A 15547-nucleotide genomic window follows, 5' to 3' on the forward strand; every position below is an offset into this window, starting at 1 on the left:
CTGAAGCATGTCTTTAATTCTCATTCATAAATTCCTTTCATGGGTGCCTAGTTTAATGAAAACTGGGCAGAATGCCCCTCTCTGAAGAACTGTGTTCTCCCCAGGCTCACAGCACACCCACCTATCCGTGAGCAAGAAGTGGATGCTGCTGGAGGTGCTGAGATTGCACTCCACTGATATTTCGAGAAAGGCCTGTGAAATTAGACCAAGAGAGTGCAAGCTTTGGTCAGCAGAGCGGTGTAGGGCATATGCTTTGAAAGTTCACCTCTAATAAAATGAGGTGTCAAGCAGCTGTGCTTTGTTGTAACCTAATAAAAAAAAAAACTGTTATTAGTACCATGTTTCTTTAGAAGAAATATCCAACCAGTATTAAAAATTTGAACATTAGAAACATTAGCTGTTTTATTTCTTTGCAAATTAGCTATCTACTGTATGATGACCTAGCGGTGCAAAACACAACGAAATCTCCAGGACAAAATGAAATCGCCACAACACGATGCATATGACTAATTTCATTATGTTGTGCTAATTTTGCTGTGTTGGCTTGTTTCCATTGTGTTGTACTAATTTTTTTGTGTTGCAGCTTGTTTCCATTGTATTGTGCTAATTTTGTTGCATTGAAACTTATTTCCATTGTGTTGTGGCATATTTCCCTTGTATTGTGCTAATTTAATTGTGCAACATAATTTCATTTGTGTTAAACTAATTTTGTTGTGTTGTTGCTCGTTTCCTTTGTATTGTGCTAATATCATTATGTTGAGACTTATTTCCAGTGTGTTGAACTAATTTCTTTGTGTTGCAGCTTGTTTCCATTGTACTGTGCTAATTTTGTTGTGTTGCAACTAGTTTCCATTGTGTTTCAGCTTGTTTCCGCTGTATTGTGCTAATTTTGTTGCATTGCAACTTATTTCTGTTGTGTTGTGGCCCCTTTTCCCTTGTATTGTGGTAATTTTGTTGTGTTGAGACTTATTTCCAGTGTGTTGAACTAATTTTGTTGTGTTGCAGCTTTTTTCCATTATACTGTGCTAATTTTGTTGCATTGCGACTTATTTCTGTTGTGTTGTGGCTTGTTTCCCTTGTATTGTGCTAATATCATTGTGTTGAGACTTATTTCCAGTGTGTTGAACTAATTTTGTTGTGTTGCAGCTTTTTTCTGTTATACTGTGCTAATTTTGTTGTGTTTTGGTTTGTTTCAATTGTGTTGTGCTAATTTCATTGTGTTTTGGCTTGTTTGATTTGCGTTGTGCTAATTTTGTTGTGTTGCAACTTGTTTCCATTGTGTTTAGGAGATTTATTTGTGTTGTGCACTAGTGGGCCACCATAGCTATCAGTTACAACAACAATATGAGAAAGCGCAGTTATGAAATATTTTTTCAAAGTTATTTCCCCAAAATACTCATTTTTAGAGGTCAGTCCAGCAATGATACTTCGGTTCCCGTAAAGTGTGAGATCAAATAAAAGCAACGCTGGAGCTAACATACCCGTCAGCTTGCCAAGCTCTCCTGAAATAGGAGTTTCCCTACTCCAGCGATTAATTATTGGAAATGGACGACAGCTGCCTCTAATTATTCTACAAGGCAGGCGGTGTGGTGCGAGATTGTGCATGGAGAAAACACTCCTGCCGTTTATGACTTTTTCATAGAGGACTCATGTATAATGGAGGTGAGTAGAGATGAAGAAGAGATGACAGAGCAAATGAATGGTGAGGGAAAGCTTGTTAGTAGGCCAGTTTGACTGCTTCGCTGTTCCTTACAGACCCCTGTTAACAATTTATGCTCTGATCTATTTTTCTCTATTTTATCCATTTATCTGAGTGAGTGGGTACACATAAGACTTTGGAGCCGTAGCTTCTCTTCCTCTCAGTTCCTCGTGGATGAATCTCTCGAAAACATGTCCAGTTCATTTCAGTTCAAATTAGTGTGTTATATAACAAGAAACTGTTTGCTTTTTAAGCCTACTTTTAGGACCATTAAGATTTTTTAGTTTTGTTTTGTTTTGTACTGACGTTATTTTCTTGATATTTAAGCACATTTAAACCTTCAAATTTGCTTTACTGCAATTCATCTGCAATTTTTTTTTGGAGTTCGTAATTATCATTTTCACTGATGATTCTTATTAGAACCTCATTACTGTAATACTTGTTTGTTGATGTTTTGATTGATTGATTGATTGATTGATTCATTCATTCATTCCAATGTAAAATAATGTGAATGGTCCTGAAATAATAACCTTTTTTTCTTCAATTTTAAAGTGAAATATTACTCGGATATATGTTCTTGACACGTTTCGTGAGATCCACCCTAGAAGAAATATCTTTACGGTTATAAAAATACCATAACGTAAATACAAATGCCCACACACACAGCAGGTATCGGTGTTGATGAGGAAATGCCCTCCAGCACAAGACTGGGGTCAGTTTTTTCCCTGGATACAGAGCAGACTTCTTTGTTTCCATAACAACGCTATGTTGCCATGAACACCTTGTGAGCATGTAATTAGGTGCACTTGTTTAGCTCCATAATCGCTTCATTCAAGCCTATTTTTGAAATCCAGTGTTTTCTTAATTACTTGTCTCTAAATGTGGACATCATTTTTTTCCCACCGGTGACTCATTTTTAACACCCCCCCTCCCCACACTTAGGCTAATTAAGTTAAACACTGTGTTAATGTGACATGATGATGAGAGAATGCACCAAAGCCTAATCAAGTAGCAAAACAACAAAACCATGCAAACGATCATATCCTATTCATTACAAAGAGGTGAGCGAGTCAAAAAGTGTGAACATTTATTGTACAGATTTCCACTTTCCAGCACCTCAACTACAGAACAACAGATATTTCTGTTTTGACCAATACAGATACAGATAGATCTTGTTTAACAGTTGTTTCAAATACAAAACTAATTAAATTAGTTTTATTTCTGTTTTTTGCCTCAACAACTAAATAATCATTAGATCACTATTACTGCTATTTGTATTATACCGTGTATAAAAATTGAAAAAAGTTGTGACTTTCTCACAATTCTGCCTTTTTTATTCTCGCAATTCAGATTTTTTTTTCTCAGAATTGCAAGATATAAACTCAAGTTTTTATCTCACAATTCTGACTTTATTTCTTACAATTTTGAGTTTATAATTGTGAGAAAAAAAGTCAGAATTACGAAATGTAAACACAATAGTGAGAATTTTTGAAAGTGAAAATATTAAATTTTTTATTCAGTGGCGGAAACAGACTTCCATACTTTAAGCCACACCTTTTGTGCTTAATAATGAATGGCTATTATTTATCAAAAAGCTTTTAAGTAATTATCCAAACAATGCATTAAATATGTTACTTATCTGTTGTTGGGTGCTATTTGAGAAACCCCCCAAAAATATTGGTCAAACAAATACCTGTCTCTCTCTAATCACCGCATTTGGAATGCATTCAACAAGTGTATCATGCTCAACTGAACTGAGCATAGCTTTTCGCTTCTTCTCAGAAGACATTCACGGCAATGACACTGATCAGAGGGAAGGCCTAAGGGGAAGAAAGGATGTCCTCTATTACCTAATGTGCCATTGGAGGGAATTCACTTCACAGGTAGGAAGGGAAACACGCAGCGGTCGGGTTTGTGGCTGGGAGGGCTGTGATCTCAGCACGGAAGGGAAGAGCGTGTTGTTTTGCTTCGGGAAGGGCTGGGATTGGGACACGGAGAGAAAGAGAAATCGCCACGGGACGCCCAGCCGTAACAGACGGAGGAGCGTTGCGTCAGAAAGCAGATTCAGGAACACAGTGAAACTGGGACTGTGGGAATTGGAAGTTGAAGTAGAGCAAACAGCGCTGAAGTATTGCACATGCTCACACAGGTCACATACACACTGCAGCTAAATAGAGTTGTCACTCCTGCAGAACAAATGCTTCATCTCATTCTGTACACACAGATTTCAGCCATTTATGGAAGTGACGAATGCATTCTAGAACCAAATTCACTCCTGAAAGCTTCAAGTAGCGACAACTACATTAAACCCATGAATGTATGTATAGAACCAAACTGGAAAACTAGTTCAGAATCATCTGCAACAAACCAACCTGGAAGCTCTAGTAATGCTAAAGACCTGAAGTTGCATAATTACACCAACTGTAACATTTGACTACTGTATTTTATGCACCAGTGGCCAGTTGGATAACAACTAGTGTCTTAACAACTAGTCTGCCCAATTAGCAGCTAACCAAGGGAGAATCTAATAGTCTTAATTTTGAATTAAAATCTGTTTTATGTAACTGACTTTAAAATGTTGAACAATCTTAGTTTAAGCAGTTTATGCAACTGGCTTCAACTTTAGAAATAGAATTGATGAAGCAAAAAGAATGCAGAATTCCACTTCAAATTTGAATGTAGGAAATTTCCTGACTACAAAAAAAATTGTTCGAAACAAAACAAAAAAATCTTAAAAGGCCAAGTAATGTTGAAGATTTATAGGCATTACAATAGACAGACAAATGTTTAAAATGTTTAGCATCTATATAAATATGGATTTTTTAAATTCTATGAATCTATGGAGCAGATTTTCCTTTTACCAGGATGCATTCATTCTACTTCCTGTCATTTCAATTCAAATTCCAATACAATTTTCTGTGGGGTTTGGCCTATTCATTTTAAATTCATACATTTAAATTAATTGAAAGGGAGCTAAATTTTGTACAGCTCTGACATAAACAAACAAAGTGACACTCGCAAGCCAAAACCAAAATTGCCTTCAAGCTTAATAAGAACAGCGAGCCCATCTGAGGATATAAGGACCGCACACGACTTATGTCAGGAGGAAAAAAAAGGAGTCACTACATCCTGTCAAATTCTGTGTAGCTAGAGGGGAATGTGACAATTCCAAGGCAGGTCGGGGAATTCGATGAAAAACCATCACAGTCTCGCAACTAAATAGGTTTGGGGCACACAGCTGGTGAAGTCTCTTCTCTTTCAACACTCATCTATTTTCTCCATCTTTCACCCTGGCGGGACCTTTCGAAGAGCAAAAAAACAAAAAAACAAAAAAACACATGAGGAGTGAGCTAATAAGCATTCTCAGTGGTCCCAACTCTGACGTGTAGAGAAAGGTCATTCCAGATACATTTACAGTACTTATAACAGCACAATGCATTATGGGGACGGCACTCATAAAATGCAAAGAGCATATAATATAATTCGCAGCGTGAGGGAAGCGCTTCACATCTCTGACAGATTTTGCACATGTGATTGCAATCAAGTATCCAGTGCGCTGCCTCGTTCAATCAAAAGCCTTTAATTGAGCATGGACATTAAAGAGAGAAGCATCTGTGGGACGTCCCGACGGTCAGCGCAGACCCCAGGAAGAGCTGCTATATTAAAGTGTAAATATTCGAACGGTGCCATTGCTCAAACAGCTTGTCTGAACCAGACCAAGAAGTCATTTGGTTTAATGCTTTAAGATGCAGACCCACCACAAGGGAAATTGTCTGGTGACAGCCACTATTGCTCTTAAAATGCTTCCCTGCCAAGAATCTTAAACCCATCACCTGCTATGAAAGCCTCCTAAGGGGAGCGTGCTGAGAATTTCGACCAGATGGATATCCGGCGCCAACCGGAGCACTTCGGATACAGGTCGAGTCGAGCGTTCCTTGAATGTTTTGTCAATGTCGACTACTTTGCCAAGTGAAACAGCAGCCCGGACGATTGCCTAGCGAATCATGAATAAGTTATTGAGAGGTTTCCTTGGCGATAAGGTTCACTGACATCTTTTGGACTGTGCGATAGCTCATGCTAAACTGGAGGGGATGACGGATGGTGCTAGCCTTAGATAGCTTTGTCAGTGTCATAGCCCCTGTTCCCCCCTGGGTCCCGGGCAGCCCGGACCAGGCGGTGCCGGCCAAGGAAAGAAACACGTGGATGGAGCATCTGGAGAGACGCTGGTGACAAAAAGCGAGCTCTCGATCTCCTAACTCAAATAACTACTTGCCTGCATCTCATATTTCTCCGTGACCTTAAAGGAAATGACAGCTCTCATCTGGGAGTTGGTGTCAGGTCAAAATACAGTTGTTTTTCTCTTGCTACCCTTCTCCTCTAAGAATGACAGAGAAAACAGATGACTGTCGGCAGGAATTCGCCATCTGTATAATAAAGGTCTCACTTTTTCTTTCAACACTGGTCCTGAAACTTCATTTGAAAGTAGACAAATGCAAAATGTATGCAAATAATTGCAGATGACCTGTGCTGTGTAACAACCCACTCTCAGAAATGATGACACTGGACACAGTTACAAACTATTTTAATTTCATAGCATGATACATTTTTTTTCCCTCCTAAACCAGCTTTTTTGGTCAGGGAAGTTGAAGGTCAAGTTCACCCTCTGCATGATTTTGCTATTATTGTCAACCAGCACTGATGAGAAACCAGGAATTTGTATTAAGAAAGTACATTTTGATTGAAATTATTTATGTTATGTGCAGTTCTGCTCCATTTGTCCAAAAGCAACAATCTGTCAAGGTTACAGGAACGTGTCTTTCCCTATAGAGTAGCAAGGATTATCAGAACATGTGGGATATCGCCTGGAAATGATGCATGGCCATTTGGGCTCTGCTGCATGCGAAGGAGTCTAGACCTTTGTCCCAGAGCACAGAGGGACGTCAAACCATCATTCTGCTGATCACTAGAGCTGAAAGCCTCCTGTGAAATGGCCATGTCAATGGTTTTCCAAACGCACATGGCAAGCACCAGTCATGTCTAATAAGGTGACATCAAAATTGACCCCATTTACTTTCTTAATACATGTTATTAGTCTCATTGAGAACAATTAATCAGTGCACATTGTTTTAATGAACAAAACTGATTTCATAATCTTTCATCCAAATTAATGAGAATTGCCAAATAAAATAACCATTTAAGCATTCTAATATTTGCATTAATTTAAAGCTGTTTAATGCTAAATTTAATGAAGGTTATTGCAATAATAGCAAATATTTTCAGAAAAGAGTGCTTTACTCAATGCCCTGATCAAAAAGCCTCCTCGAAAGTGGTTTCTAACAGCGATTCTGTAGTCAACTGCAAATTTGCATTTAGGACCGGGTCCATTCTTGTGTGCAACATCTAATTTACACAAAGAAATGACTTCCAAATTAACAGAATCAGTTTCTGCCCATTTTTCTTCTTGCCCATGTCTTCCAGAAATCTGACACATTAAAGATGTAAAACTGGTTGCGAAAACAATTAATTCAACATGCTGTGATTCTGATAAATGTTCATGTGCAGATGTACAGACATCAAAATATCACAATTATATATGTGTATATAAAAGCTATAAATAGTGAGGTTACAATTAAACATTCTAACTGACTCGATCAGTTTATTATTGGGATGTGTCAGTTAAATATAGATTCAGAACAGCACACAAGCTACAGCCTCATCATGAAAAGTGGAACAAGCTATCATAACAATAATGAAATCAGGATTTTATTACAGCCCAGGTCTGATAACACATTGACGCCTGAGTCTTAAGTAGTCGTTTCTAACCCTTAAGCATTTGGCTAATCATTAAAACCCCATACTTTTCATTACCTTGACATACATCTTTTCAAACGCTTTTCAATACAGTTTGTGCATGTTTTTTTTTCCCCAAGAGAATGTTAAAAATAGAACTACTATTATTGACAAGCCAAGGGTGAGACATCCATTTACATTTAATTAAACTATATCTATCAGGCAGATCAAAGTCGAGAAAATTCAATACGGAACATATCCGAGGGGTCTTTCTTATTCACCCCTCTTCCTCTCCATCTTCTCTCCTAGCACTTATTTTCAGATTAGGGTCTCAGTTTTCTCTCAAACACTATGAATCTTGGGCCGAAAGTGTTTTTTTATTCTTATTTCCAATTTTCTCACACTTTGCAGGGTGTTTTAGGACTTTGACAGACACTTGGCAGGCTGAATGCCCCTTGCATCAAGGGCTCCTCTTTCATCTCTTCAAAAAAAGAAAAAAAAAAAACCTATAGGCTTTGTTTTTTTTGTTTTTTCCTTCTCTGCTCTGAATCTTTCAGATAGCAAGCCGGTGTGGGCAGGCATGAATCAGCCGCTCGCACTGTGACTCGAGTTAATCATGAATAATTGGCCCAGGCTACTAGTGAGGCATATGCTAAGAATGAGTGACTAATTATGCCTTTGGCTAGATGCTAGTGACCCCTCAGCCTGTTTGAGGAGTCGCAGCACGTTACTAATATGGGAGAGAGGTATAAACAAACAGGAATCCGGCTGTTTAGCTCCACTTGCCCAATTACAAGGATCCAATTAGAGAACAGCATCCCAGAGCCAGTAACACAATTTATGACCAAGGCAGGGATTTTATCTGGGAAAACGAAGCACGCTAGTCGTAATCACAATAGCCACGCCATCTTTAATTTGGTGTATGGACTATTCTAGGTCTTTTTCACACTGCAAACTCATTTGGCCAAGAAAAAAGAAAACTTAATTGATGATGCTGTCAGCTTTCACTGCACTCCATCTATAGTAGCTGTTTCTGAATGTGAGAACAATTCCTATGTGAACAGCCCCAAAATGAGCAAACACCCTTGTGATGTAAAACCAAAAGCCAAAGGAGTATTTTTTTTTTATAATCTAATTCAAAATAATGAAAAATAGTGTTTAGTAAATAGTGTATCTATACAGTAAAATATAGTATATATATATATATAATATATATCTATATATATATATATATATATATATATATATATATATATATATATATATATATGCAAAGAGCAAACTGGTTCCTGCATTTCTTAAAAAAAAATAAGTTTCCTACCAATGCATCCAGTATGTGATCTTTCTCCAAAACTTCAATGTTACCAGCATCCCTCAGAAAGACTGGGCAAAGAGCAGCTCCATCTAAAATTGGAGCGCCATTGAGTGCCAGTTGCCAAACTCAGCGGGATGCTTTTAAGGCCCGAGGCTGGCACAATCATCTAAATTTTTTATTATTTTTATTTATTTATTTGTAAATAAAGTGCGTAGCAATCTGCCAGTCAGTGTACACCCAGACAAACTCTGAGTCTATCTGGTTCACTATCACACTGGGCACAGACAGTGTTTTAAATACTGACTCACGAGAGACTTTGTTTGTTGGCTAATTAGCCAAAAGCAGACTGGTTTTTCAGCCAGCATTGTTATAATTGCAGCCGGTTTATGCCGCTGACCTTTTTTCAGCTGCATTTTCTGCATCTGCAGTTGTTATTGGTGCAAATTTTATGCAAGGCCATGTTTTTTAATGTCTTGCTTGGTAATGTTGTTTGTGGATGTGTGTGTGCTGTATACCAGACACGCATTTGCAATTCAGGACTGACTGCTGCTTTTTCAGTGTTGTATTTTCGTTGGAGTCTTTCTTTGAAGATGTGAAATGATTATTTCTGCACTGACCGTTCTTTCACGACACCATCAAGGCTCACACTGTATGCATTTATGGCCTTCAATCTTTCCCTTCAAAGAAAAATTCCATTTCCAAAGAGAAAGACATTGATGTAAGTCATATCCCTATGAACCATGCCTCCTGCATCATATTTCCTTTAAAACACAACAAAACATTACACAGACATGTACAAAAATCTTTTAAAAAGAAAAACATGAAAATGAGACACTAATGTCTTTTAATCTAATGATCAATTTTCTTTGTATGCATCCATACATCCACCCATATTTTTGTAATGTGTGCGTCACAAAAATATGCTCAGACTTAAAGTAGTAGTCAGCATTTGAAGTGGATCAAAACCTTTCATCAAAGCTAAAAACTAAAACCAAAATGCATTCTTGTCTTAGGACAACTTTGATGAACTTTTTTGATACACTTCAAATGTTGACTACTGTAGTTTAGCATGAACCTAACGAGCTTAATACTATAATAAAATGGAAAAAAAAACAACAACAAAAAAAAACAATACCAACCAATTCCATTTACTTACATTTATGTTCATTTAATTATTGCAACATTCATAGAGTCACCAGTATTGAAATCATCTCTTTACGTAGTCGATGTGGAGTGTTCCAAATCACTCACTCCTCAGGTTCCATTTGTTTTGGATGCCACCTATGTAGGGAGTAGGAAGAGAGGTGGCTCGCTAGGTTTTGGAACAGAGCTAACAACTCTGAACAGTTCATAAGAGACTGACTGAAATCTAATAAACCATCTTTGACAGACACGCAGACTTTGAATGGGTTTCCAAGACAAAGACAAAGAGTCGAGGTGACAGCAGCAGGTGTCACCTGTACTAAAAGGATGGTGCTGAAAACTGCCCTTAAAAAAACAGACCATCACAAAGGGCCAAATAGGAACAGTGCTTATCCAGCAAAAGTGCTGCTAGATGGAATGTAGTGCACACATTTTCCATGACGACACATTAATGAGGTTTTATATTGGTCTGGCACCTAACTCGCATCACACCAGCCCCTCTTTATATCTACTGCTACTTCTCCATACTGCTTCATTTCTGTCCATTTCTCCGTTCATCTCTACTGCCAAAACAGACCTGCTGAACACACAATCCACACCAAAATATCTTCATGTTCAATCAAAATCTCACTGATTAAAAAAAAATAAATAAACCAAGAGTCAAAACTCAAATTGATAGTACAGCACCGGGGAGATTAAATTAAGCATGGCACAAATTGATTAGCTCATTTCATTTCTTTTCAGAAACTCTGCCAGTATGCCGTCCACCTGGAAAACTCGCTCAGCATTCCTCCCCTCTTGACCAAACCATGGACTCACTTGTGTTCAGGCTCACAGCTGTTCTTACGAATCTATCTGTGGTGGAAAAAAAAGCACTAATCGCTGCAAGTGAGCAAATTTTTGCTGAAACATGATGAAGTGTTGCCTTAAGTATTAATAAAGTGTAGGTAAGTCGTGCACATTAATCACTGTCTCTGTGCAATGGTGTTCCTCAAGGGTCCGTCCTCGGAATTTGTCCGATTCTCTAACGGGTCCTGATGAAACGCAGACCGTATTACACACACACATGCAAATGAATAAATAAAATAAAAATGAAAAGTGAGGACTCTAAAGCCCACCAATACTTTATCATGGTCAGGGTGGCCGTCAGACAACGGGCTCCTCGGGAGTCCATCTCACCGCCGGCCAATAAAGAAAGCCGACATGGTGCAGATTACCAAATGATGCTCCAGCATACATAATGGAGATCATGGTACATCTCAAACGCACAGTTTCTCTCTGCACACTAATTAAATCAATGGAGAGACCTGGTAGAGAGAGAGAGAAAGAGAGAGAGAGATTGGTTGGTGAAATAATGAAGCGCTTTAAAAATGATCTGTGCTACTGTGGGGCCCGCCGGCCCAGACAGACTTGAGTCGAGGAGGGATATGCAATATGCAACCAAATAGGCGAGGTATATTAATCTTGGCATGCCTCTGAGCTCCGGCTAAATGAGATGGTCCCTGCGCAACTGCCTCAAATTTTTATTTTTTTCCCCCACCCTCTTTTTTTTCATAGATTGGTGTCCGTAGTCCTCATTGATTTAATGTTTAAAGCTCCCTTCCTCCCTGTACCTGGTTTGGAATTACAATGGAGTCTGACAAAGCAAACTGATGAAACTCTGTATCTTCACAAGAGCATCAGCATGAAGCATGGAGACGGATACCCATGCAAATACATATTCCTTACAGCCGTGTTGCATCTCGGCGTGCCGCCTGAGGGGAAACTAACACATGTTGGATACAGACGGCCAGGTTTACTGTCATAAGAGTCATCTAGAAGCTTTAGGATTACATCAAACCTCAATTTCTGCTGTCTTTTGTCAAGAAAGCCGTGTTTAATGAGTGAGATTTCTTTTTTCGGGCAGCTTCCGTTATTATTTCTTCGTGCAAAGCGGTGATTGAACATGACCGCGTTTGTAAAGATTACCTGAGCTTTAAAAGCAAAGAGTACCTTTGATGTGTACAGTATTTCTGACGTTTCTCACAACTGTCACTCTTTTTTTTCCCAGAGCACAAAATAAATATTTAATATTTGGCAATGTTGCTGAGCTGCAGTGAGCGAGGCAGACCTGACACATGCTTTTGTTTGGCTGGGAATGAAGTCGAAGTCACTTCATCAGAGGCGATCTTATCACATCACGAGGGACCTCATTCTAATATTTGATTTTTTCCAGCTTTGCTGCCCAACAAAGCTGGTTATGACTACGCATATGCATACAGTATATCATCTCACATGACTTGATTAAACAATTATATGCTTGGCGTTACTACCATAAAAAAAAAACACACAAAAAAAACAACTACACTACAATGTGCTTTCCTGCATGGAAATTAAAATCTGTCAATTCAGTTTCTAGTATAATGAACGATTTGGTCCATCTGTTGAATCAAAACTGCCTAGGACCCCAGGGTGTAGCCATTTATAATGCCTGACCAAACAAAAGCATACAATGCAAATAAAAACATACAGTAACTGAACATTTGCATAAAATATAGACAAAGCTGGTAGGATGATTGCCTTTTGGCCTTTTGGTGGGAGAGAGAGAGAGAGGGGGGGTGAGAGAGAGAACAAAGATGGTAGTATATATAATTTAAAGCCATTTTTTGGTTGTTTTTTTTGTGAATATTGTGAAATATTGTGGACAACTGTATATATCATAATTTTAGATATTTTATCCAATAGACAATACAATTTTAAACTTTTGTATTAAGTAGTTTTCGTAGAATTTCAAATAAGGCTCTGAATAAAGTACCCATTTAAAGTTATTTTAGCCAATGGGATCCCTTTGGGGTCTTCAATGGGCAAACTGAATTGGTCATGACATGGCACCAAACTGGTACAACTTGTCTTAAACCTAAACCTGAGTGTACGAGAGGTGTATTATAGTTTGGCCTGTCTCTGAACCGGGTCAGAGCAAACAAACCTCTGCTACCGCTGCAGAGACAAACACTTGTGACGTGCTGTTATTGACTCTGGCTTACTTATATGTTTTTCCTTTCCTGCTAAAGGGTTGAGTGAGGTACTAGCTGATGATAAGACAAGTAGTATATCAGAAAGATTTATTAAATCCATCTTCCCCCGGAGAGAGAACAAACACAATGTGTACTATTTACCAGAGCTACTCAAAGAGCAAAGATGAATGATGCGGAAAGAGCTTCCTCTCAGGTAAAAGGCAGATAGTATCGTGAACAGAGCAGGACATTGTAATCAAAACTATCTGACCTCTATCTGTAGCAGCGTACACAGGAGGGCCTGCTCCGATGGGACATATGCATTGAAAAGAGGACATCAGTCACACAGGTTGGCTTATCCGTACAGCAAGGTTATATGAATACAGCCTCAAAAGACTGAGTGTCCGCGAGGAAAGCGTTAGAGGTCGAGGTGGATTAGGAAGGATCCGACCCCTGCGTGCAGCTTAGACGAATCTCTCTGATCTATTGTTCAAAACGCCTGCTGTTCGCTTTGTGACAGCCTCTATTTGAAACCTATCTGCACCGGTGCTGCGGCATAAAACAATGGGGCAATTTGTTTTACCTTATCTTGCAAATGAGCGATGCACCTTCGAGTGACAGCATCTTTATGCCGTGTCGTAGCGTTGCCGCAAAGCGGAACATTAATACACAAAGCTAATTGATGGCAATTTTTGTTTTACCTTTGCACGGCACAGTGATATTGGAGAGGCTTTGAAAATTGTCACAGGAGAGGGTTTGTATGGGGCTGATGATTGCGTGGGAAATAATAGCAGACTCGGGGTCTCGGCTGTTTCTAGGTGTTGTCGGAAATTGAAAACTGCTGAGGCATTTCAACATCAACTCCTAATATTATAGTGCGGCTTTCTGTGTTGTTTTCTGCACGCAGCATTATTCTGCAGCGAGGATCTTTACCCAAATGCTGGATTACCAAGGTTTACCATATAAAATAGGTCAGTATTTTCGTAATCAAAAATGGGACATATTTACATATTTACATGTATAAAAAAAAAAAAAACATGACTTTAATTTATTCTAATATATCAGTGTGAATTTAATGAATATTATTTTTTATTTTGAAAAAAGGAAATGGATATAAGTTTTTATATATGTATGTAATTGTTTGGAAAATTTTCAGAATTGTGAGATATAAACTCATTTAATAATAATAATAATAATAATAATAATAATAAATAATAATAATAATAATGTTTTTCATTAATTTCATGACAGTTTTCTCCTAAATTCTCATCAGTGAAATCCATCTGAATTTTACTCTTTAGTTTGTTTTAAATTTGATTTACATTACTTGCAATATAATATTTTTTGATTGTTTTACAGTAAAAAAAAGAAACGCAATACTGTTTTTCTTTTAATATAGGAAAAGACATCAAATTCATTAAAACAAATGTATAATCACTTGAATACTGCATTTAGTTTCTTCAATTTATGTTTAATTCTCATAAATAGTCAACAAATGTATACACAATGTCTAAATAAAATACTTTTACACAATTTTTTTGCAAAACATTATATCTTATTTTCTTTCTTTTGATTTTGAGATGAAAGTACGTCCCACAATTTTTTTTTTTTTACAGATTCAACCATGAGCATACAACAATAAAGAAATCCACCCAAATCCATCTGATTGCTGATAGAATATCAAACTATGTCCATTCAGACCCAGAAAATCTGATAAAACTACGTACAAAAACATAATTAGCAATAATTAGCAATGTCGGAAAGCATAATTTAGGACTCCACTGATTTAGATTTTGCAATTAACTGTTCTTAATTAAACTTGATGGTGAATGGCATCAGTTGGTTTATAATACAAGATGCTTGTGGCTTAATAAAGTCGGTAAAGCACTGTGGCCTGCCTATACTGTGCCTGACACTTAATTTTCCTTAACACTAATGCAGAGCTTGTATCATGACAAGAAGGTGTTGCATCACCAAAACTACTGTACCGAACCTTCTCTGCTGGCTTCCTGAGCCCTCACAAAAGAGGACACGGCTGTCATAGTGATGAGCTGCCCTTGAAAGCTGTTCACATCATAGTGCACCTGTCATGCAGGCCTCATGTACGTCACAGAGCAGATGTCTGGATCGGCATCCTGATTGTGTTCACAGGACAGGCCTGGATGTGGAGGTCAGACCCTACGAGGGCTTATTAAGGTCAGCTGTCACAGCCCTGCGTAAGTGTGTTTACCCATCCGCTTCAGTGCGAGTGGGATGCTGGTTTGTTATCTGGACATTTGAGGATTGGGAGATGGTCAGGATTGAATGAACTATAAGAGAAATATAGGCTCATTAATCAGCTGATAGCTAGTATCAGTGCTATTTTAAAAAAAAGTATAATAAAATAAATAAAAATCACATAATTCATAACTCACATTCTATCAGTGAGAATATGTCTGAAAATTTAACAGAATATATACAAATAATTAAATAAATAAATAAAAATTCCTTCTATAACTTTAAATGTGATTGAAGGAGAAAGGATAAATACTGACAAATAAATAACACTGATGTATGGAAGCTAGGTTCCAACACGGAATAAAAAAATTCAAACATTTCTTCAGAACG

At 37.9% G+C, this 15547-nt stretch overlaps 1 protein-coding gene across 6 annotated transcripts in view; it reads right to left on the minus strand.

The window, feature by feature from the left end:
* camta1b (calmodulin binding transcription activator 1b) overlaps window positions 1-15547 on the minus strand; it is a 272952-nt gene that overhangs the window by 224724 nt on the left and 32681 nt on the right. The window lies entirely within an intron of this gene.

This window comes from Cyprinus carpio, chromosome B11, assembly GCF_018340385.1.
Source record: "Cyprinus carpio isolate SPL01 chromosome B11, ASM1834038v1, whole genome shotgun sequence".
In the NCBI taxonomy this organism is placed as follows: Eukaryota; Metazoa; Chordata; class Actinopteri; order Cypriniformes; family Cyprinidae; genus Cyprinus; species Cyprinus carpio.